Source organism: Peromyscus californicus, unplaced genomic scaffold (genome assembly GCF_007827085.1).
Source record: "Peromyscus californicus insignis strain IS unplaced genomic scaffold, ASM782708v3 Scaffold_13__1_contigs__length_99412109, whole genome shotgun sequence".
Lineage (NCBI taxonomy): Eukaryota > Metazoa > Chordata > Mammalia > Rodentia > Cricetidae > Peromyscus > Peromyscus californicus.
In genome coordinates this window covers 16,675,170-16,699,864 of record NW_026294424.1, presented here as the reverse complement: position 1 = coordinate 16,699,864, position 24,695 = coordinate 16,675,170, and the positions used below count along the sequence as shown (strand labels likewise).

Genomic DNA, 24,695 nt, shown 5'->3' with positions numbered 1-24,695 from the left:
AGCATGAAAACAAGCTAGAATCAAGCATGGGCCTGAAGAATTTTAAGCCAGAGAAGAACAGGGTCTGCCCTGGGCTCCAGCAGTGATTAACTTGGCAGATAAGAGAGACTGGGGGCAACAAGACTTTGGATGATTACTGCAACCATCCAGGTCAAAGGACCCACTACGGTGTGGCAATAGGATTAAAAGGAATGGACTGATGCAAGCATTCCCCTTCAGAACTCGTGTCAACCAATCGAATGTGGGAAGTTCAAAGGATAATCAAGAACGATCGGCATTAGAGCTGGCGGGGGGGGGGGGGGGGGGGGGGGGGGGTAATTAAAAAGAAGGAATGATGAACATTTCCTTCTGGCAGGCCACCTGAGTCACCTGCAACACCACCAGGTGACATGTCCACAGTGGTCAGGGATGGAGAAGGAGAGGTCAAAGCTGAAGATACACTCTGGAGCACAGAGGGAACAGTTGATTTAGTAGGGTTACATCTAGCAAGTAGCTAAGTAGGGATCTGGGGAAGATATAGCCTTGGGAGGAAGAGGAGGAGGAGGAGGAGGAGGAGGAGGAAGACGAAGAAGAAGAAGAAGAAGAAGAAGAAGAAGAAGAAGAAGAAGAAGAAGAAGAAGACAACAGTGGATGACTGTAGCTATAACTCAGGGGTACTAGAATCCACTCCCAACACAGCCAAAACTGCAAAGAAAACCACAATAAAGGGAGACACCCAAGAAAAAAAGGAGAGGAACAGCATCATATACTACCAAAGGGACTGGGAAATAAGACAGACAGTAAGCCACAGGTGGATTAGGCCAATGGGTCAGAACCAGCAAAAGCCTGGTTACCTGAAGGAATAAAGAGAAGAGGCAATACAGACTTGTAAATGACATCAAAGAGCCAGGCAAAGAGACCCTGAGCAGGACCCAGGCAAGCTTGATGTCTGCAAGAGTTTCAGGTAGCCCTGAGTCAGCACAAGTAGGAAGAGGAAGTTGAGAAAATGGCTCAAGGGTGGAGCCATCAGTTTTAGCCAAGAGGAGGCACATGTTTGGTGAGGGGAAGGATGATGTTCTGAAGAGAAAAAGAACTTACAGAAACTTTGTCTTACCTGAATGAAGTAAAAGGCCCAGGGTCTAGCCCCCAGTTTTGTTTATAGTGATCTCAGAAGTAGAATCTCCAAGACCCTAACTAATGCAGGAAAACATGGCATGTCAATGGGAATATTAGAGGAGAGAGTTTCAGAATGTTTACCTATCTTTCTGTAGTAATAAATTGTACAATTTTAGTTCATCTCCTTTTTTTCTCAACTAAACATTGTCACTGCTCACCCAGGTCAGGGGGGCAACTCTGATAAATGGTTGTACCTGTCTTCTAACTGCAGCCAGATTCTATGCAGCTGTGACTGGCATGGCAGCTACAGGAACAAAACAACTCAAGCCCCACATAGGCTGCATCTGTGATAAAAGGTGATCTGTAGACAGAAGCAATTAGAAGCATCAGGGCATGATAGAAGGGCATTTAGTGCATATGTTCATCCTGACACCCAAGCACCACCAACAAACTTCATAATTTTGTGTATTGGCTTCTAACTTTCTTGGGGCCTCATAGTCCTTATCCATAAACGAAACAGGTTGGAATCTATAGTCATAAAAATTTCTGTATCCTAAAAGTGTTCATCTGTGACATGAGTGCTCAAGTTTGGGTTTCAGTTGTTATAACTTTAGTCTCAATTACCAGTCTCCATATACAATGAATGTTCCTTGTAATGGTTGAAATGAGAACAGCCTCCACAGGCTCATAGATTTGAATGCTTGGTCCCCAGTTGGTAGAACTGCTTGGGAAGGATTGTGGGGTGTGGCCTTGTTGGAGGGAGTGTGACACTGGAAGTGGGCTTTGAGGTTTCAAAAGCCCAAGCCATTCCAGTCAGACCTCTCTCTGCCTTGTCCTTGTGGATCAGATGTGAGCTCTCAGTTACTGCTCCAGCACCCTTCCTGCCGACTGCCATGCTCCCACCTCCAAGGATGGTTACAGACTCACCCTTTAGAACTGTAAGCTCCAAAAAACCTCTTTCTTCTCTAAGTTTCCTTGGTCACAGTGTCCCTTAACAGCAATAAAAAAGTAGCTAACACAGTCATAAAGCTACCATCAACTTTGTAGCTTACAAAATGTTTCCATGGGCTGGGTGTGTGATGCTGACCTTTAATCCAGCACTTAGGAAACAGAGGAGGTGGATTTCTTTGAGTCTGAGATCACCCAGGTCTACACAGAGATCCAGGCTAGACAAAGTGACATAGTGAGACCCTATCTCAAAAACTGAAAAAAAAAAAAGTTTCATGTAAATTTTCTCAAGTGACTAACTCTATGGTGTTGTCTCCAGTTTACATTCAACACATGTGCTTTCCTTACCCAGGGCTGTCTAGCTGGTGAGTAGCAGAGCCAAATGCTTCATCCTCAGGCTAACCAAGTCCAGTATACTCTCCAGAGCTTTGTTTCTTCACTATTCTTAGAGTCTATCTCATCTACTAAGTAGTGGTTTCTAAGCTTTTTAGAAAAGCTGGAAGGCTGTATCAAAGTAAGCCTAAAATCCATGCACCTCCACACACAAACCTCTACATCTATGTTAAGTCAGAACTAGACACATTCTTACTAGTTCACATAAAACTTGCTACTTTGAGAGCTCTGTTGTGAATGGGATTTGTTTTATTTGGTTTTGTTCCTCTTTTTATACTTGATGGATCTGCACAATAAGATTCTATAGGTTTTAGCATGTGCACTGTGAATGAGAACACAGGGCTGAGATTAAGCCTCTGCTCTGAGCCTTTGTGCTGTCCTGTGGTGGGGAGATGAATGCTTTTCCTGCATCACACAAACTTGAAAGGGTAAACTCTGGATGTTCATTTCCTGAAAGTCCAAACATTAACAAGACTGAAGATGTCCGGGAGAGGATGGTCAAATGCTAGAATGTGACAGGCATTTGTACACATCTAATCCCAGGATTTAGAAAACTAACCCCAGAGCTGAAAGTGGGACCAAGAAAATGAGGTTTCACATAAACAGTTTTGCTGAGTTCTTTGATGCTTTACACTACCATTTCCAGATTTGCCTTTCAATTTTTTTTTCTTTTTTTAAGACAGGGTTGCACTCTGTAGCCAGGCTGACCTAGGATTCAATGATCCTCCTGCTTCAGCCTCCTGAGTGCTAGGATTACAAGTGGGAATCACTACCCCCAGCTGCATTTCATTCTTCATTACTGTCAAATCCCTGTGACAGATTATCACAGACAACTTCCCTGGAGCATTTCCTTTCAGTAAACAGGAATACTATTACTAAAATCCTTCTTCCATTAGTGTATGGGTCAGGGAAGCAGGCCCAAATCACGCCACTGCATCTATACCCTGGGAACACCACTCTGCCTTTCTGCCTCATACCAGTTCTTACTGCCTTACCTCTCTGGCCTACCTACTCCACTAAGTAGTCACACAACCCATTCCCTTCTGCTTAACCATTCAAACTTCCTTTAAGGGCAGGCAAGGCGGCAGGTAACAGTGAGGGCCTGCCTGATGGCTTGCATTCAAGATCAGGGACCCACATTTGGGAAAGAGACAGCTCCCCCACCAAGTTGTCCTCTGACCTCAACACATGTGACATTATGTGCTCAATCAAGTGCATCTACACACACACACACACACACACAGTAATTTAAAATTTTTCTTGCTTTATTACTATAAAACAGTAATTCACAAAGCATGAACACCATACAGACTATGAAGCAAGTTACAAAAGGCCCATGTTTCTACAAAGGTTAATGTTTCTTTGGGGTCAGGCAGTCAAATTTATACTTCAGGATTCAGAATTTAGGATAACTACAAGAAAAACTGAAAGAAAAGTTACAGGTGTTTTTCTTTGGCAGCAATTGCTAGCTCTATTCCTCGGAGGTATGGACTATTCTCATTTGCTCACATTCCTCCCATACCCTTCGTACACACGCAGAATCAACATCATCTAGTCATACAACAGAATATGAAATACCAGAGCACAGCAAACCTAATTCCATCCATTTTCTCCCTCTGCCTGTCTATCTTGTTCTACTGGTCATATCAGAACTGATCTCACTACTGCAAAGCAAAACAATAAGTTACACTAGTAACAAGCACCGGGGAAGGAATGCATTCTACTGAGCCTTCTACCCTAACCAAACTTATCCATGTCATTTGTTATCGCACCCGGCAAAACTTCCTTATATGGGCAAAAGAACATCCCAGGCCAGAGGCCCCACCTTCGGCAAACAGGTGTTGCTAAGCTAGTGAATATATTACCAGTTGGTGAGAGACCTGGACCCTCCCCTCCAGGCACTCTGTAAGGGCAGAGAGTGTCTGGGAATGTAAAAGGGGCTAGGCCTGCTCTTGCCCAGAATTTTTGGTTTTCTTTTGACCTACAACACAGAGGAGAAAAGCTGATGCATACTGAATGCATAGTATTCAGAGCTGTGAGGACAAGTTTTAGGAGGGGCTTAGGGGGGCATAGCTTGAAAGCAAATAAGAAAGGGGGTATAAATCTGTTCTTCCTGAAATAAGTGTTCTGACCCTGCCCTTGGGTATTCACATCCACTTTAACCTTTCCAGGGACTGTAAAGAGAAAAGGTGAGGGAACCACACCGAACAGGCACTGGGAAGGGTAGGGAGAAAGACAAGAAGAGTGTGACAGGGGCCAGGCCTTAGCATCAAAACAGGCCTCACACCACCTTGTCTACCGAGAGTCAAAGTTAACCCGTCCCAGCAGCCCTCCCCAGGCCATTACACCAGTGTGTACTCCTCTGCAGGCAGGCACACTGGGAAGTAAGCTTGAGAGATGCAATTACTGTAACCAGTGACAGGACAGCAACAGAGACAGTGATAGCTACAGTCAGCATCATTTCAAATGGACCTACACCTGGGTTTGTCCTCTCTGCTGGGAAATCTAGCAGAGTGGTTTTCCTACATAAATGTTCTATGTTCCTATGTGATTTTAATGTTGTTCCTAACCAAATCTCTGTCGATATGTGTCATGTTAATATGAGAATGTGGGTTTCTGTTTATTAATTAGAGATAAGAGTTATTATCTCTTGCTCTTTGAAAACAGACCCAGTTGCAGGGACAGGGAACATGTGTAGCCCTGGCATGCTAGCATGCGCAGTATTTTAGGATGCAGTCATTCCTTCCTCCACCTGAGCTTCTGACGATCTCTCAATGTGATAACACAGCCTCCTGCCCACAGGATTTTGCTAGGCAGACACTCACTGAGTCCAGGGTCTAAATAATTCATGGATGGCCCTGTCACTCAGGAGCACCAAGGCACGCCAGCTGCCTCTTTGATGGGAGCCTGGCTCCAGGTTTTAATACTATTAGGTACTTCTGAGACTTCCTCTAGAAAATATTACAATACTTTTCTCCTATTTTAAGCAAGGTAATTAATTTCCAGTACACATGACTTTTATTTGAAAGAGGATAGGTGCCCAAGTAAATAAGTAGGAAGAAAGTGGTGTCCTCAAACAAGCTTCCTACTCGGGATGCTCCGATGACAAGGGCAAAGCAGCCTTCCCTCTTCCAGCCTACTCCAGCACCTGCCTCAAGCTTTCCAAGCCTGCCCCTGCTGCTCCTTCTCCTCTCAGTTTATAATCTAACGATCCTTCAAGAACAGCTCAAAACTATCATCTGTTGATGTATAATCTACAGCTCCCCCTCCTCCAGGAAGGCTTCCCAGATCACACCAGTTGTGATACTGGTTCCTTCTTTCTCAAAGAGCCTACACTGGAAGCACCAGCTTCCCCTCTTTCTGTCCCTACCAGTCTTAGATCATCACTTACCTCTTCTTGTGTGCCAGTCTTGTCTACTTAGTTAAAATAAAGGAAGTGCACCAATTCTAAGATTCAAGCAGAGTAAAATGTGGAGTCTGTTCTCAGCTTCTGATACTAGCTGTGCAACCGTAAGCTGGACTCTTAGCTTGTCTAATACTCTTCCTAAAATCAAGAGATCTGAAAGAGAAGAATCTCAGGTCTCCTAGATATGATGTTCTTACAGTTCTATCATAAGCTGCTTTGGGACACCTAAGAACCATGTAGCTCTTTCAGAATCCTCAACAGGAACAAGGGCAAAGGTTCTGTAGTAGAGCTAGGCCCATAGGGTACACTGCAGAGCCTGCTCTACCCTGTATAACACGCTAGTCCACACCTCAGTCCTTCACATTTATAAAACGAACTCCTCAGGTGACAGAAATTCCTTTTCAAAATCCATCTATCTAAACAAATCATCGTATCTACACATTATAAAAATGAGGCATGAAGCTGTATGTCAAGATACAAAATAAGGTTATTGGCATGCTGAAGGTTGAAAAGCAGGTCTTCTGGTTCCTGTTGTCTCTTCAACAAGTCCAGGGTAAACAGTAAAGTATAGAAAGCTGACGGAGGAAGGGGCGGGAATTTCTCACAGGAATCCATCAGCAAAGTAGGCCCAGGATCTAAATTTCCAGAAAGCTTATCATAATCCAACAGCACCAGAGAGCCAGCCAACTCACACGAAGCAGCAGAGGCTTGATAATCTTTGTGTCCCTTTATGCTGAACTTGAACCAGCTCAAAGAGCTGAAGCCCTACAGCACCAGCAGTTTCCAACTTACCTCCAGGGCATCCTCTTGGCCTAGCTGAGGAACATGGGTCCCTAACAGACTCTACTGTTCAAAGACCCCATTGATCAGTTTTCCGTATTGACCTGACTTTGCCTGTATTGTTCTTAGGATGTCCTGTGGGAGCTTACCATCTTTTTAATTACCATCTACCCAGAAAAACATGATTTGAAACCATAACTATGCCCTTTCTCTTCTATTCACCCATTTCTTTACTGACAGGGTCTCAAGCAGCCCAGGCTAGCCTCAAGCTTACTGTGTAGTCGAGGATGGTGTAGATGTTCTGATTCTCCTGTTCCTACCTCCGAGTGCTGAGATTACAGGCATGAGCAGGCATTTCCAGTTTATGTGATAATGGGGGTCCAACTTACGGCTCTGGGCATGCTAGGAAACACTCAACTACTACCTCAGCCTCCCATTATCCTCACTTAAATCATCTTTTTGTTTTGTTTTTGAGACAGGTTTCTCTGTGTAGCCCTGGCTGTCCTGGAACTCGCTATGTAGACCAGGCTGCCCTCAAACTCACAGATCTGCCTGTCTTTGCCTCCTGAGTGCTGGGACTAAAGGCCCATGCCACCATGCCTGTCCTTAAATCATCTTATAAAAGCTCCAGTAAAGGATGTGCAGGAACCTGGAACTTGTTTAAACTAGAGGAGGCAGGTAAATAATCCCAGTACATGAAAACAATTATGAGGTTCTTCAAAACCTAAAACTAGAACCACCATACGGTATAGAAATCTTATGTCTCAGAAATAATGCAACATCTCCAAAGTGTTATTTACACCTCCCTGTTATTCCAACATTTGACAAGGCAGTCGAGAAGTGGGTGCAAACCCACTATCCAATCAACAGAAGAATAGATGAAACGTGGGCTGGGGAGACAGTTCATGCTTACCAGGTGAGCATGGGGACCTACCTCATTAAATTACATTAAAAAGCAAAGCTGTGGTGGTGTGTACTTGTAATTCTAGCACTGGGCAGATGGAGACAAGCAGATCCCTACCAGCCTAGTCACCAAGTTCCCAACCAGTGAGAGACTTTGTCTTAAAAAAGAAGGTAAACAGCACCTGAAGAATAACACCCATGGTTGATCTCTGTCCTCCACATACATGTACACATGTGTACCCACCAACATTAACTGTCATATATAACTAAAAGAAAAGAGAATGAGTTACACACATACATACACTGCAATATTGTTCTGCTTTAAAAAATGAAATCCTGTCACAAAGCTCCAACATGGACGAATCTTGAAGGTGTTATGTTAATCAAAAAGCCAGTCAAAACTAGAAAAGCGGCTGTGTTCCTGCTCGCAGCTATGCCGTCCAAGGGTCTGCTACAGTCCATGCAGGTCTTTGGATGCAAGAAGACGGCCACAGCCATGGTGCACTGCCAACGGGGAATCGGCTCATCAAGGTAAACGGACGTCCCCTGGAGATGATGGAGCAGCACGGCTGCAGAACAAGTTACTGGAGCTGTTCTGCTTCTGGGCAAGGAGCAGTTTGCTGGTGTGGATATCTGGGTCCATGTGAAGGACCCAAATTTATGCTATCTAACATTCCATCTCCAAATCCCTGGTGGCTTATTACCAAAAATATGTGGATGAAACCTCTAAGAAGGTGATCACAGATATCCTCATCCAGTATAATCAGCTCCTGCTTGTAGGTGACCCCTGTCACTGTGAATCCAGAAAGTTTGGAGGTCCTGGTGCCCATGCTCCATACCAGAAATCCTACTGATACGCCAATCTCAAGAAGGATCAGGGTTCACTTTGTAACAAAACAAAACTAGGAAAGTACTGCTCCAATTACATAAAACAGCAATCCAACTCACAGAAACAGAAAATGTAGAGTGCCTGGAGCTGGGTGGAGAGGAAATGGAGAGTGATTGTCTAGCTGTCCCTCATTTTTACAAGATTAAATGGTCCAGACATCTGTTACATAACAGTGTGTGTGTGTAGTTAATACTAATGAAAGGTATACTTTTTGGCTATTAGTTTTGAACACAATTAAAAATTAAGTTTCAATAAAGACAGAGGGAAACACACTGCTGGGCAGGGGACCTACAATCACACGCTCCTCACATGTGTTCTCAAAGCTGTCAGCCGATCCCTCTAAGTCCTGTTTTCCAACCTGAAGAAATAAGAACTTGACTGGGAATCCTGCCAAAGCTCATTTTTATAACAAAAGGCCTCATAAATTAGTTACTGACTCCAAATTGCCTCCAAGCATCACACTTACGTGGAGTGCCACTCGTCAGTCATTACTAATGTCAGGGCTTGTGATCTCTACATTAAACTGTTCAAAATCTTTATTTTCTAGTCAGTATCTTTGAGACTGATATCCAAAACACAAAGGAGAGCAACTGATATTTCAGACACAGGAGCATTCCATCATACTGAAGCAAACATATATTAACAGTATAGTTGTATGTGCATGAACAGGAAGGCTTGTGTGTGCACGGGATTACCTTGGCAGATGTTAGATTAGTTTTCCTTACTCTGAGGGTTTTGTAACACCCCATTATCAACTTCTCTGAAATACTAAGACTTGCCCACTCAAATAATGAACACCGATATCCCATCCAAGTGGGTACCTACATAATTTGCTATTAGAGATAATTTTAGGGTATTAAAAACTCATGAAGCAATGGCTCAAGATTCTTATTGATCAAAAAAATCATACTTGTAGTTGCCTATTGAAAATTATGGAGTGGCAAATGGCAAAAGTCATTACACAGGAAAGAGGTCTGTAATTTCAAGTGATTATAATCAGTTACACAGGTTCTTGTTAATGACACTTTACAACAGCCTGCATTTCTGACTCATCAAACAGAAAACATAACAAGAAAAAATTCCATGAGACTTGAGTAAGACTCCTAGATCATTTCTTACTTCATCCCCCACCATCCAAGGTCAAAGGGTGCTACCACTGTCTACCAGCACGCAATCCACTCCTCGCCAGTTACATAGAAACCACTGGAAAAGAGTCCAAAATTCACCTTGGTAACAAAACAACGCCAGCTTGCTAACTCCTTAGAATATCTCACACCACTAACTCATTTTCAGTGCTGGCATTTAACACGCAGGGCTTTGAGCATGCTAGGTAAACACTTTACACCTACATACTGCCCTCCATAGAAATGCTTGGTATAATAAATGTCTGCTGTTTTCTTAGAGCACCCTCCCCCTACAAACTGATCTTGCTTCTGTGCTTGACAGTCAGATACAAAAAGAAAATACACTGTAAGGCACCCCACTCTCAATGCACGGCCTTCCTCTAAAGCTCTCAAGAAAGGTTTTATAAGCTCAACCACCACAGATATCACAAATGAGACACACAAGCTATCTCAGAGTCTTCCTCACAATTCTCTGAAATGAGGTAATTGTGGGGAGAGGTGCAAGGTCATTCAGAAATTAAAGGCTACTTGAATATCTATGGAATATTAATAGCAAGAAAGGCAATTTCCAAGAGGGCTGGAGAAGGCAAGTCAAAGGCACCAGAGGCTTTCAATCTGTCCCTGATTTACACGACCAGATGCTGGGGCAAATAAGTACCTGATGCAGAAAGTCTCAACTGGAATATGTAAAATAAGGAATAATGCCTCCTATCAAAGACTGCTATTAATACTACAGCATTGTTTACAATGTTCTCCAAGATGAACGAGATCCACAAATTTTAAGTATTATAAATAATCCTCCCAAAAATCTGTTCATATGCCTTTTTATCACCCTCTGATGCCAAGCTTCAGCTATCTCAACAAAAAGAAACACATATCAAAGCTAAACTACCCCACCAAGGCAAGCATGTTCCAGCAAGAGCTAGCCTGTTCGACTAGGATTTTTCTGCACTCAGTGTTCCTCTGTCTTCCTCCAACCTCAGTCATCTGGCTGGGGAAAGGGGAGAAAAATCAATGTAGCAAAGGTTTAAAGCATTTTGTTCTATTTCTTCCTTGAATCATTGTCTCTTAAATTTAGAAGCACACAGGATCACTCTAAGTACAAATCTAAATCTGCAAATCTAAACAGAGAAGGCCAAATACAGAGACCACGCTGAATTTTTTTTTCATTAAAAATTAAAGTCACAGGGCTGAAATACAGCTTGTTATGTATCTCTCAGTGGTAAACGGGCTACCCAGCATGCGCAAGTCCCAGGGTTCAACCTCAAGAACTGCCAGAAACAAAATGTTTAAAAGTCCCAAACCAAAAAAAAAAAAAAAAAAAAAGTCTTCTTCCATGCTTTTCCTACCTCGTGAAGTAAGGATTGAGTCATAAATGCCCTCTGAACCACAGCAAACAAGGCCAAAGGGCATCAGTATCTTTAGGCCATCAGAACATGCGCCCTTTAATGCTTCTGCCTTCCCATAGGACTTCTAATCCTGCCACCTTGCATTAAGGTATTATTCTCAGTAATATGCCTCTCTGAGGAGGGAGACAGAGCTCTATCTTCAAAATATTTATTTTCAGCCAGGCATGGTGGCACATGCCTTTAATCCCAATGCCTGGGAAACAGAGGCAGGTGTATCTCTGAGTTTAAGTACAGCCTAGTCTACAAAGTGAGTTCTAGGAAAGCCAAGGCTACACAGAGAAACCCTGTATCAAAAAACAAAAACAAAACAAAAAACATTTGTTTTCAAGATGAGACGTGGTATGTTACCACCTTAGTGTCTGTGTGTAGACACCAGGCACCTTCCACAGTACTGTGAGTTCTCAAAATGATCCCACAAGATAGACAGTACTCGTGTCCTGTAGGAGAAGCTTACCTACTCCCTCAAAGCCAGTAACTGGCAGGGCAGAAATCTAATGTAAATCCAGGACTCTGGGGCCACTCTCCCTTAGCGTCAGTCTTGAGTTGAACATTTCTAGATGCCTGCCAAACCTAGAAAGGTCTGGAAGCTTTGGCCATAAGAGGATTTCCCAAAGGCACCTGCACAGTCAGACTGAAAATCTGTACTATTTCTGAAAGCTGCAGAGAGTACAGACAACCGTGAAAATGGGATATAATCCTAAAACTAAATATAAAATATAAGTAAGTGTACCCAAACAGTGATGCTTGCTGATTTATTTACCCTAATAGTTCACAAAATCCTCTTGTGCCCCAACACCTAGCATGCCTATATGCAGAACCAGGCTCCTGGCCCCCTTCCTCCCTCTCATCCACTCCACAGCCCTTGCAGAGCAAGTCTGAGGGTCCAAAACTCAGCACTTTAAGACCCGTTGTTGCCTGAAGAGTGGAGGAGGAGTGGAGTGTCTCCAAATACTATTTCAGATTTGGAGGTGGGGTTTTCAAGGCTTGTTTCACCCAGGAGTGTTGGGGGTGGGGATGCTGGTCTCCAGACACTGCTGCATACCAGGAGCTGGATCAAGCACCGTGGTTGGTAAAATCTAAAAGGAACTGTCTCCTGAAGAAACACAACAGTCTCGTAAATGCCCTCTCTCCCTCGGGCCTCTCCTCTCTGAGACAGATGTCAGATCCCACTGTCCCCAGGACTTCACAAGTGGTTCTCACCATGTGACCCCCATTCACTCCCCCAGCCTGGAATTCCCTTCCATGTGCTGACGCTGCCTCTCCTCTGTGAGGACAGAGCTCCTCTCAAGATGGCTGGTTCTTCTAATGATAACCACAGTGCCTGGCACAAAGCAAACACTGAGTATTATGCTCATTCATGCCATTCACTAATAAATTGGCTAAACCAATAAGATTCTGATGCACAAAGCTAATAAATAAAAAACCTACTTTGCTGTACTTGGAAATGTACCTGTTAGAACAGGCTATTCTAATGGCATTAATAAAATCTAATTATCTGACCAACACTGGCATTTTAAAAAGCAGAACAGAAAATATCACAGGAGTTCATGGAACACCAGTAAACAGTACTTTGTAAATCTGAAGTAGGTGCACATGCACAAACGCATCCATAAAAATACATTTATCTACCAATGAAATTACCAATATAATCCTGGTAATGTGATCAAAAATTGTTTCTTTCAAAATGGTGAAGCATTTTGAAATCAATTGTGATTACTCTGAAGTCTCTTCATTTAGCTTATAAAACAAAAACATCATCCTCCCTTGTAAAACTTAGTCTGAGTGTGCCAATTAAGATGGCTTCCTAAATAGGGGAAGTTAAAAACAAAAACATGGGAATGCCTGAAGATTACATCTGATTAAATTCACAAGAGAACTGCACACCTGTTAATACCACAGTTGGGTTTTAGGTTTCACATTGGTATCAGGTCATCCTTAAGCCACACCTCCTCTCCATCCTGTATTTCTTAAGGCAGTCTTGAATACCTCTAAATTATTTACAAGCATCCACACCAACACTGGCCTTCCTTTAGATGTCTGGAACCAGAGTATAGTTCCATGAAAGGTGTGCTTAGGGGCTTGGCAGAACCTGGAATCACACACTAACCTGCAGCAGAGCAACTAACTAGTTCTGGGTATAAACCTGTGTGTGTCAACAGTAGACATATAAAGAACTAAGTGATTTGGTGTGGAAATTTATTTCTCCAACATCAGGACCACAAACAGTTTCAGGACCCATGGCACTGTCACAGATACGTCCCTGACTAGAGAATAAAACCACAGGGCAAAGCTGGCTAAATGACATACTGTTATTACTGTGGGCTTAGGTGGTGGTTCTTGCTGTCTGCCACAAGGGGAAAAAGGCTTCATTTACGCAGTAGCCTCACAATGACAATACACTCTGCTCTGCTGTAGTCTAGAGCAGCTTGTAGCCAACAACCTTTGGCTATTACAGCAAAAGGAGATATTCTAAGGATCCAATTACAATGTGCCATCCTCGTCATCCTTGGCCACCAAATATCTTATATTCTCGTCACAGTGGAGAATTACAAGCGGAAAACAGAGGCTATACTTGTAAGAATTAGCCATTAAATTCTTAACCGCAAAGCAGACAATGGAGGTGCACACCTTTAATCCTAGCACCTGGGAGCCAGAGGCAGGCCAATCTCTGTGAGTTCCAAGGCTACGGTGAGACTCTATGTCTCAAGAAAAATGAATCAATTAATTCTCAAACTTCAACTGCTCACTTCTAAGAGCCTAATAAGACATTTTGAAAAGATGGTAAAGTGCTCTGTTCGCAAGACCCCAAAGCATTCTCTTTCAGGAAATATGGAAGGTAAAGAAGCAAAAATGGGAAAGCAGCAAAAAAACAGGAACCTTAAGGAAGATTGGTCAAAGGACTCTTTAATACTTGTGACCCTCAGGAGCAAAAGCTAGGCACTTTTAACAGAAAAAGAGGCAGAGGTCAACATGACAGCCTATCTGCTCTACAGTGTAATGGGCCACACCTGCTTATAGACCAATGCTTCCAAGAGCATCTGTTGACCTCACAGTAGATAAAGCAGATACTGAAGAAATTAAACTCTAAGACAATAAATCTTTGATGGGGGAAAGGTTAAACTCCAGACTCTGACATCAAAGTGGCCTTGCTTCTGTTCTTTTACTAAAGGCAAGGTACCTTTCTTAGTTTAGGTTGCCAAAGCAGCAAACCATTGACTGGATGGCTTAGACAATGCACAGGAGTTGCTTATAGTTCTCAGTGTAGAAGTGAGGATCCTAGCACAGCCATGTTCTTTGTGAAAGCCTTCTCCCTGGTTTACAAATATCCTCTTGTAGCTGAAGTTTCTCTGATCCTGCCTGGCCTGTGGTTGGGACAAATCTCTCCCACCTGTGTCCTGCAGCTGCTTGGTCCCAAGTAAACACACAGAGGCTTATATTATTTACAAACTGTATGGCCTATGGGCCAGGCTTCTTGTTAGCTAGCTCTTAAAATTTAACTCAATCCATTTCTATTAATCTATATGTTGCCATGTGGCTGTGGTGTGATGTCTGCTGGCATCTTGTTCCTTGGGCAGAGGGCTGGCGTCTGCTTTCACTTTCCTTTCTTCTCCTCTCTCTCCAGTTTGAATGTCCCGCCTAACCTTATTCTGCCTCACCATTGGTCAAACAGCTTTATTTATCAACCAATCAAAGCAACACATATTCACAGCATACAGAATGACATCCCACAGCATCCTCCTGTATTTTCAAAGAACAGATAAAAAGGTCTTGTATCATGGACACTAGTCCCAACCTTAAGGCTCTTCCCTCACAATTCAATCACCTCCCAGCTCCACCTTCTAACATTATCATATTGGGAACTAGGGTTTTAGCTAACAATATGACGTGGAATATAGATATTCAGTATGTATTCTTTTTAATCATGTATATAGAAAATTCTCAAAAGATTTTCATCAAGCTTGGCTTTTGTTTATTTTGGAGGGGTAGGACGGTTGGTCTTTTAAAGACAGGGTTTCATTATGTAGTCTTATTAGCTGGAACTCACTATGAAGACCAGACTGGCTTCAAACTTGCTGAGTCCTCCTGCCTTAGCCTCCACAGTGCTGGGGATTGCAGGTGTATACTACTGTGTCTAGTTTGCACAGAACTTCTAAAAGAATTCTCATCCCTGGGTGGAGTGGGAAAGAGTCTGAGGAAGAAAACACTTGTTCACTTCTGAAAGCTCAGGTTTTTCTGTTCTTCGATGCAAGCATTCATAATGTACAATGTAAACTGTAATTATTTTATAATGCATTTTAAAGTCAAATTCTCAGATACATAGAATTAACTCTTTTGATAGATGTGGTGGTTTGAAAGAAAATGGCCCCCAAAGGAAGTGGCACTATTAGGAGCTGTGGCCTTGTTGGAGGAAATGTGTCACTGTGGGGGCAGGCTTGGAGATTTCTTTTGTTCAAGCTTCCCTCAGTGTGACTTTCAGTCAACTTCCTGTTGCCTGTCTATCAAGACTCTCAGCTCCAGCACCATGTCTGCCTGCATGCTGCCATTGCTCCCCACCATGATAACAGACTGAACCTCTGAAACTGTCAGCCAGCCCCCACAATTAAATGCTTCCCTTTCAAGAGTTGCCATGGTCATGGTGTCTCTTCACAGCAAAATAAAAACCCTAACTAAGACAATAGGTTTCATGAAAGTTATAGGGCAGTTTTCACAAATGATGCAATAGCAGCTCTGACTAGGAATGAGTTATTTATTTGCCAACTGCTCACTAACTGACTGCATTTGGATTTGCATGAGGTGCTAAAGGAATGCTAAAAGAAATACTGTCCATTGCCACTGTCTCTAAGAATTGACTCATCAGCTAGAGAAAATATGGATAGAACTACTTTGAGCACATACCTGAAACTAGTAATGCCTAGGGTACCTGATACAGATTATCAAACACCAAGCAGGTTTATCAAAGAGAAAAGTTCAGCATGAGGCACATAGGAAAATGGCTTTGATTGATGGTATTGGGGCTCAGGCTGGAACTGGAGAGCAGTGGGGTTTCCTAAAGATTTACTGGGTGGTCTAATGTAGTGAGGGAGGGGTTGAGCCCTGACAAAGGTTCCAACATTGCTTGGACTCCAGTCTATCTGCTTTCTTGAGATGGCTGTAAAATAATCTTGTAGCCATCAGAGCAGCCTCACATACATACTCAAGAAATCTTCAGAGTCTGTGGGAAGTTAAACCTGGATGGCAAAATTCTTACCACAGTCACCCAATAGCAGTATCAGCACCTGATTATGTCACTATTTTAGACTTCTGAGAATTCACAGGCTTTCAGCAAAGAAGTCAAATTCAAGAGCTTAGCAAATTCCCTTAACGTTAATGAGAAAGAAGTGGATGCCTTTTGCAACCAGAGGATTCAGGTTCTTAGAAAGTACAGTAACACTTTTATATAATACTCATACTCACTGCTTGATAGCTTGGCTCCTTTTTTTTTTTCTTTTCTTTTCTTTTTAGACAAGGGTTTTCTTTGCAGCCTTGGTGACCTGGCATTCAGTATGAAGCCCATGCTGGCCTTACATGTGTAGTAATACTCAGGCTTTAGCTCTACAAGTGCTGGAATTACAAGCATGCTTGTCATATCTGGTGCCCACTGTTCAATTTTATTTATTTATTTATTTACTTTTAGTGTTTTAGAGACTGAAACTCACTCTGTAGACTAGGCTGGCCTCCTTCTCCTGAGCACTGGGATTAAAGGTGTGTGCCAACATGCCTGGCCCCATTATTCATTTCCTATGAAGTCTGCTTCCACAAATAGGTTTTGTTGCTGTTGCTTTGTTAACATACAGATTTTCTGTCATAGTACTGTAAAAACAAACACACAAAAACAAACCTGAGTAATGCTGGGTGGGCACTGTCCCACTCTAAAAACAATGTTTAGCTCCTGAGATCCGAAAGAATCAAGAAGACTATATTTACTAGTCACCCTGTAAACTCACAAATTAGTGAGTTAGGTGGAAATGAAACGTTTCAATAGAAGCATATTTTAAAGGGTTGAAAGTCTGATGTTTGTTTCTCTTCAATAATTTCAGGGACTTTAAAGAGAGGTGTCTATTTCTGTTTCCTTTCTTTTAAAGGGAAACAGTTAATGGTGACCATAACCATTTTCTAAACCATAATCATTTTATAAAATGATTGATTTATAAAATCTCCAAGTCGAAAACATCCATCTATCTGAAAATGTGTTTTGAATGCCTATTGCTATTTATTGTAATCTCCCTGAGAGGCACTACCTTTTGTGGAGAACATCTTCATATGGCTTTGTGTTCTTCCGTTTCTCTCGACTCCACAGCATAGTTGTGTGGTCTGTGAGGAGCTGTTACTTGATCAAAGCCTCCCTCCCCAACAGCACCAGTGCTTCCAACTAGAATTTGAAAATAGGGCAAAATGGAAGGGATGAGCAATGAAGCCCAGCAGATGGCAGCCAGCCTTCCTGAAATCTGGAAGACCCCTGCAGGGGGCAGAGACAGAAGATACTCACAGGAGGCTGGAAAGCAAGATTTAGGGATGGTAAACCTTAGTTTCTCTTGTTCTGGGGACCAGTTTGCACCTTGGTTCCTCCACATCTTGTCCATCTAGTTTTTCCCTGATCGGCAGAACACTTACTCTCCTTAGAAAGGTTAACTAATATAAAAGGCCTTCTTTCTCCACACTACAAACCGTCTGCCACAGACACATCAACCACACCCCCAGTCAGACAGCTGGGTAGCATGGCTACATTTCTGTGAATGCCTTTTTCCTGGTTTATCATTTTACTTATTTTGGTTTTTTGAGACAGTTTCTCTGTGTAGCCCTGGCTGTTCTGGAACTTGCTCTGTAGACCAGGCTGGCTTCAAACTCACAGAGATCCTCCTGCCTTTGTCTCCTGAGTGCTGGGATTAAAGGCGTGTGCCACTACCACCTGGCTTTATTTATTTTTAATTTGGAAGAAGGGTTTGCACACATTCTAAAGAATGATGTGGAGATCAAAGGAAAACTGCTGTGAGGCGACTCTCTCTTTACACCATGTGGAGCCTGGGAATCAAACGTGGGTCGGCAGGATTAGCAGTGAGCACCTTTACCCACTGAGTACCCCACCAGTCTTAAGCTGCCTCTTTTAAGGCAATCATTTTAAGTCTCTAGCTGGCCATGGCCTGGTATAAAAAGTTATCTGGGCCAGAACTTCAATATCACATCAAACCTTACGTAATTTTGCACTGAGGTTTAATTTTTTTAAGTTAGACAAGAAGTAAAGTTGAATCTACAATGCACTCAAGTCAGATGGGAGGCGGAACAGTTACTAAGTGGAAGGCTCCAATGGATGAAGAATAAGGGAGGCACTGCCCTGTAGCCGACAGCACATAGCTTTGGAGTTTGGATCTGTATGAAACCAACCTCCTCTCGCTCTCTCCCTGTCTCCTTCCACCCACCTCTCTTTCTCTCCTTTGGGACAGTGTCTTACTATATAAATCTTGGCTGGCCTGAAATTTGCTATGTAGACCAAGTTGGCCTCAAACTCACAGAGATTTGCCTACCTCTGCTTCCTGAGTTCTGGGATTAAAAGCATGGCCACCACACCAAGCTCTTGCCTGAAACTTTCCAATAACCCTCTTTTACCCTCCCTTAATTCTATCACACGGCTTTGTGTTCTACCACTACTTATTATTATTATTAATATTTTTTTATTTTTTATTTTGGTTTTTTCAAGATAGGGTTTCTCTGTGTAGTTTTGGTGCCTGTCCTGGATCTCACTCTGTAGACCAGGCTGGCCTTGAACTCACAAAAATCCACCTGGCTCTGCCTCCTGAATGTTGGGATTAAAGGAGTACCACCCAGCTATTATTAATATTTTTTTTTTTTTTTTTTTTTTTTTTTTTTTTTTTGGTTTTTCGAGACAGGGTTTCTCTGTGTAGCTTTGCGCCTTTCCTGGATCTCGCTCTGTAGACCAGGCTGGCCTCGAACTCACAGAGATCCGCCTGGCTCTGCCTCCCGAGTGCTGGGATTAAAGGCGTGCGCCACCACCGCCCGGCCTATTATTAATATTTTAATGCCAGGTGTGAACCCTGGGCCTTGCCCATGTTAGGCAACTGTGCTCTTTCTCAGTAAACCCAGCCCACATCTTTTTAATTCAGAAAACATCTCTAGTCTTTGCAACCAGAAATGACTGACTAAAAATAATTATAAATTCAGGATTCTTTAAAAATCTAATTTAAAATTTAAAAAATCTAATTAGTAGACACAAACTAAATGTTTAGCTCCCCGTTTCCTGAATACTTTCTTGTGTGTTACTAGTCCATGTGAATCATGTCAAAATTACTGACAAATCTATAGCTTAATAATCAAGCCATCCATCTATTATAATAGAATTTGTATCATAAACTAAATTGAAAAAAACTAACTAATATCTACCTGGCATCATTTTTTTCCTAGAAAAATCAAATGGAATGGTCTCACAGGAGATGTTGATTCAGTCAAGACTTTGCCCATTATACCTGTACTCAAAGGCGGAGAAAAGAGGACTGAAAGTTCAAGGCTAGCCTGCACTACACAGTGAGATTCTGTTTGGAAGTCAGCCAGCCAGTCACACATGCTGGTAGAGGAGCTATTTTTGATGCTGTACAGAATGCATTTAAGTTTAGTTAGAAATGATATGCCTGCCTGTAATTCCAGCACTTCGCAGGGAAATAGTGCACACAGTGAAACAAACTGACTTTGAATCTGCACTGGTAACTGGTTAATTTCTTTTGCCATGTCCAGGATTTATCAAAATAAATGTTAGCGCAATGGAAGAAGATTATCCTATGTCAAATATTACACATCCATACAGGCTTTATTCTTTGATCTCTCTGTGCCATTTTTTTTAGGGAAAAATGTACCAAAATTTCTGTTATATAAGATGTTTAAGATGATTTTATGACTTTTTTTTTCTAATTTCAAAATAATTGACAATTTATTTCAGGAAAAATTCCAAATATAAAAAATTCACTCAGAAATAAATAGTAACTACTTCAGTATTTCAGACTACTACTATTTCAAATTCTTTCTACACTGTTTATAAGACTTGATAAAGACATTAATTCTAATTATCTTTATCAATATTCTCAAACTAAATATGTTATACATTTAAAAATACTTCTCTCTTCTTTCCTCTAGTCTCTATGGATTCTACAAAATTTAAGCCACAATCACATACACAATTTTAAAAAGAAAGCATTTAACTCTTAAGATTTATTTTTTGGTTGCTTTTTCATTTAGTACTGGTGACTGAATACAGGGCCTTGTATATGCTAGACAAGAATTCTTCCACTGAATTATACCACCATTTCTGACATTTCTTACAAGATTAAAGTTTTAGGTCTTACTTCAAATAAAATGCTGGACACAGGCACTCAGATTATTCTGAGTCATCACATGTTTCACTACACTGAGGCAAGCTGGTCAGAGGTGAGGAATGTGGGAATGGCACCACGGGATACGGGAAATACTTAAGCAAGACATAAACTCACTTCACAGTGTACTGCCTGAAGGCTGGACCAGCGTGCCATAAACCCTTGCAAATCAGCAAGACTGAAGAATGTTCTTGCCTTCCTTTTGAGCTCTCAAGAACAGCTCACGGGAAAGGGGAAAGTGCTACCCACCATGTGTTGACTCTGTGTTTAAATTTAGACTGATTCTAACCAGTCTCTCATATGTAAAATGAAATGTGTATTTCAAAGACTTAGTAAACTGGGGGAAAAGCATTTAAATAATTTTTCATACTGAAACATATTGAGAGGAAATTTTATTTTTGAGTATATGGCAACAATCAATATTAAGTCTAATTACTTATTTAACATATCTAGGTCTTGCTGGACACTAGCTTACATCAGTACCCCAGAACCTGGACAGGTTGAAGCAGGGTAACCGAGGACCTGAGACCAGCATAGGCTGAAGAGTGGAGAGACTGTTTTTTCTCCCAGCTTCTGTGAGGAAGAAGCTATTAGAGTTATTGTTTTCCATCCTGCCAGGGGCTCAAGGTCTTGTAGATGGCAGAATATACTTCTCGGTCAGCAGGGTGATGTGCCAGCAGTGTGCTCAGAGAAAGCATTTACTCCTTCTGTGCCTCTAGTTCCACTTCTATAGTTTACAGATGGCAAGGGCCTCCCTAATGCAATTGTCATGGGATTAGCTACTTTTCTTTTTTTACTGTGGTTGAGACAAAGTCTCACTATGTTGCTCAGGCTGGCCTCAACATACCAAAGGCTAGTACAATCATGTGCTACCCTGCCTGGCTTTGATTAACTATTAATACACAATACATATATGCAATATATTTATTTAGAACAGTTCCCAGAGCACAGTAAGCAAAATATTAAGCACTTGCTATTATTACTGTAACCCAATCATTCTGGGACTAGAATCAATATCCTTAGGAGGTTATGACAAAGACCAACACTAAGAACAGCTGGGCTCTTGAGACTGAATGTATAGAAAGATGTCACACAGAGAAAACCAAACAAGAGCTGGGGAGGTAGCTCAGTGGATAAAGAGCTTGCTGTACAGGTGCGAGGACTACATTCTGGATCCACATGATAAGCCAAGCAATATGAGGTCATCCATAAGACCAGTACTCTGGAGGCAGAGATGGGGTCCTGGGAGCAAGCTGGCTACCTAAACTAGCTAGAATTCATGAAGTCTGGATTTAGGGAGCCCCTCAATCAATAAAGCAGAGAGTGACTAAGGGAAATAACAGACATCAACTTTGGATTTCCACACACTTGTGTAAACATGTATCTATATACATCCAAAACATGCACGTACACATAAATGCACATCACATATACATGTGAAAAAAAGAAAAACCCCAGGAAACTGCTCTACATTTTGTAAGTGAAATATCCTTGAAATGAGACAACATAAGTTAGCTTGGAACCCGAGCACGAAGCTTATGATCAGAGATAATAAATTAGCTACTGCCAGCAGATGGTCTTAAGTTGAGATGAAGATTCATGAAAAAGAAGTAAGTACCAATTGATCTAGCAGCATAGACCACAGTCATGATTTCCAAAAGGCAGTGGTTCTCAGGCTTCCTAATTCTGTGACCCTTTAATACAATTCTTCATGTTGTGGTGACCCCCAACCATAAAATTATTTTTTGTTGCTATTTCATAACTGTAATTTTGCTGTTATTAATTATAATGTAAATATCTGTGTTTCCAATGGTCTTAGGCAACCCCTGTGAAAGGGTTGTTTGACCCCCAAAGGGGTCGCAATCCACAGGTTGAGAACCACTGCTGTAAAGCTTCATGTGAATGAACCAGTTAGAAAACAAAGTACTGAATCCAGAGTGAATGACTGAATGATCATTCATTCATTCAGGCAAGATCAGGAAATATCTTTAGGGACTGAGAAGATGGCTGGCTAGTAAAGCGCTTGTATGCAAGCATGAATGTTGGGGATATTATTTTTAGGCATGTTACTTTTGTTCATGTTGCATTTGTTTAACTCTGTGAAGCTGTGTTACTGTGCCTGTCTAAAACACCTGAGGGTCTAATAAAGAGCTGAATGGCCAATGGTAAGGCAGGAAAAAGAATAGGCTGGGCTAGCAGGCAGAAAGAATTAATAGAAAGAGAAATCTGGGAGAGATCTAGGAGCAAGAAAAGGAGAAGAACATCAGGGGCCAGCCACCCCCTACACAGTAAGTCACAAAGTAAGATATACAGAAGTAAGAGTAAGGTCAAAGCCCAGAGGCAAAAGACAGACAGGCTGGCAAGAAACAAGCCAAGCTGAGGCCAGGCATTCATAATTAAGAATAAACCTCTGTGTGTGATTTATTTGGGAGCTAAGTGGTGGGCCCCCAAAGGACAAAGAGTAAGAAAACAACCAACTGAATTCATATCCCCAGCACCCACAAAAACAGGCAGCTGTGGTAGCACATGCTTGTGATCCCAGCACCTGAAGGCAGAGGCAGAACTGTCGCCAGGTTCAGTGAGAGACCCTGTTTCAAAGAATAAGGTGAAGAGCAACAGAGGACACTTGATGCCAACCTCCAACCCCCACTGGTATGCCCACACCCACCCACATACATACACTATACCACTCTCTCCCACCCACACTCCCTCTCTTTCTCTCTCCCTCTCCCCACTGTCTTCCCACTAACAATCTTTAAATCACCACTACTTATGGTGATATTGTGTTCCCCAAAATACTGTGCACCCTAATAAACTTATCTGGGGTCATAGAACAGAACAGCCACTAGATATAGAGGCCAGAAAATGGTGGCATACGTGACTTTAATCCTAGCATTCCAGAGGCAGAGATCCCTCTGGATCTCTGTGAGTTCAAAGCCACACTGGAAACAGCTAGGCGTGGTAATAAGAGCCTTTAATCCCAGGAAGTGATGGCGGGAAGCAGAAAGGTATTTAAGGCGTGAGGATGAGGAACTAGAGCTGGTTAAGCTTTCAGGCTTTTGAGCAGCAGTTCAGCTGAGATTTATTCTGGATGAGGACTCAGAAGCTTCTAGTCTGAGGAAACAGGATCAGCTGAGGAATTGGCAAGGTGAGGTGGCTGTGGCTTGTCCTGCTTCTCTGATCTTCCAGCATTCACCACAATAACTGGCCTTGGGTTTCTTTTTATTAATAAGACTCTTTAAGATTCATGCTACATCTGGCGCCCAACGTTCATGGTACGAATTCATGCTACAACTACTCAGACACAAATTATCCTAAGACAGTTGAATAACATTCCTGAGGCATCTGGTTTGGTGCATCTCCACCATTTATTTTTCCCTCTTCTTCCAGACCTCTAGCCTTGCTGCTCAGGTGGGACTAACAAAACTCTCCCTCTAGGGAGCATCTTGTTTAGTGATATAAGTTGAGCATCCTATTCTCTGATGCCAGTCATGAACAGTCAGGCCAATTACTGATCCCAGGACCATGGTGAGGCAGATGTGCTCTTTCTACTGGCCTTCTAGGACTTGGGACAACCACCTTGTAACTACTGTAGAGAGCGAGAGCTCCCTTGTGAAGACAGCCTGCATAACAAACAAAGCTAAAAATAAAGAAGGAAAAAAACTGGGTCTAGTCAGGTCATTTAAGCCCACCAGAAGTCTTATTTGAAGATGGAATCTGCCTACTCTGTGACCAGTGATTTCTCTGTCATTTTGGCCATGTGTGTTAGACTCTTTCTTGCTTTATAATCAGATTCTACTTTAAAAACAACAGAAAATCAAACTTTTTTTTTACAATCAATAGTAAACGTACCTGCTCATGCCATGACTTTTAATCTATTGTAATTACAACAATAAGGGAAAAATCATTAATCTGCTTTCTCACTTGTAAACAATTTCCTCTAAATCTCAAAAGTACACAGACAGTACCTTAAATACACTCTAGTTTGACTCTTCTTTTTTATGTATTTGATACTGCTCAGTTTTCAAAGTGATGTAATCTTTTCCTGACTAGGGCCACTGAACTGTTGTACATAGTTAGCAACAGCAAGGGAATAAGATCACATGAGGACACATTGCACTAATGTGAATGAAATCAGTGGCAAATCTCCTCATTGACAGTACTAGATGTGTCCTTCCTAGAGGACACTACTGCTTTGCAGATCTGAAGTCCTTGCACAAGATACTAACCAGCCTTGCATGGCCCCGACCAGCCAATCTGCCACTGGCACTAAGTATACAGCTTGGTGTTCTTTTTTTTATTTTATTTTATTTTATTTTTTGTATAAAGTACAGT

General features: G+C 42.0%; 1 protein-coding gene and 1 pseudogene across 2 annotated transcripts in view; one reads left to right on the top strand and one right to left on the bottom strand.

Moving 5' to 3' along the window:
• The window catches only part of Sptbn1 (spectrin beta, non-erythrocytic 1), a 177,178-nt gene that overhangs the window by 108,329 nt on the left and 44,154 nt on the right, over nt 1–24,695 (bottom strand). The window lies entirely within an intron of this gene.
• Nucleotides 357–18,779, top strand: LOC128108251 (40S ribosomal protein S16-like; annotated as a pseudogene).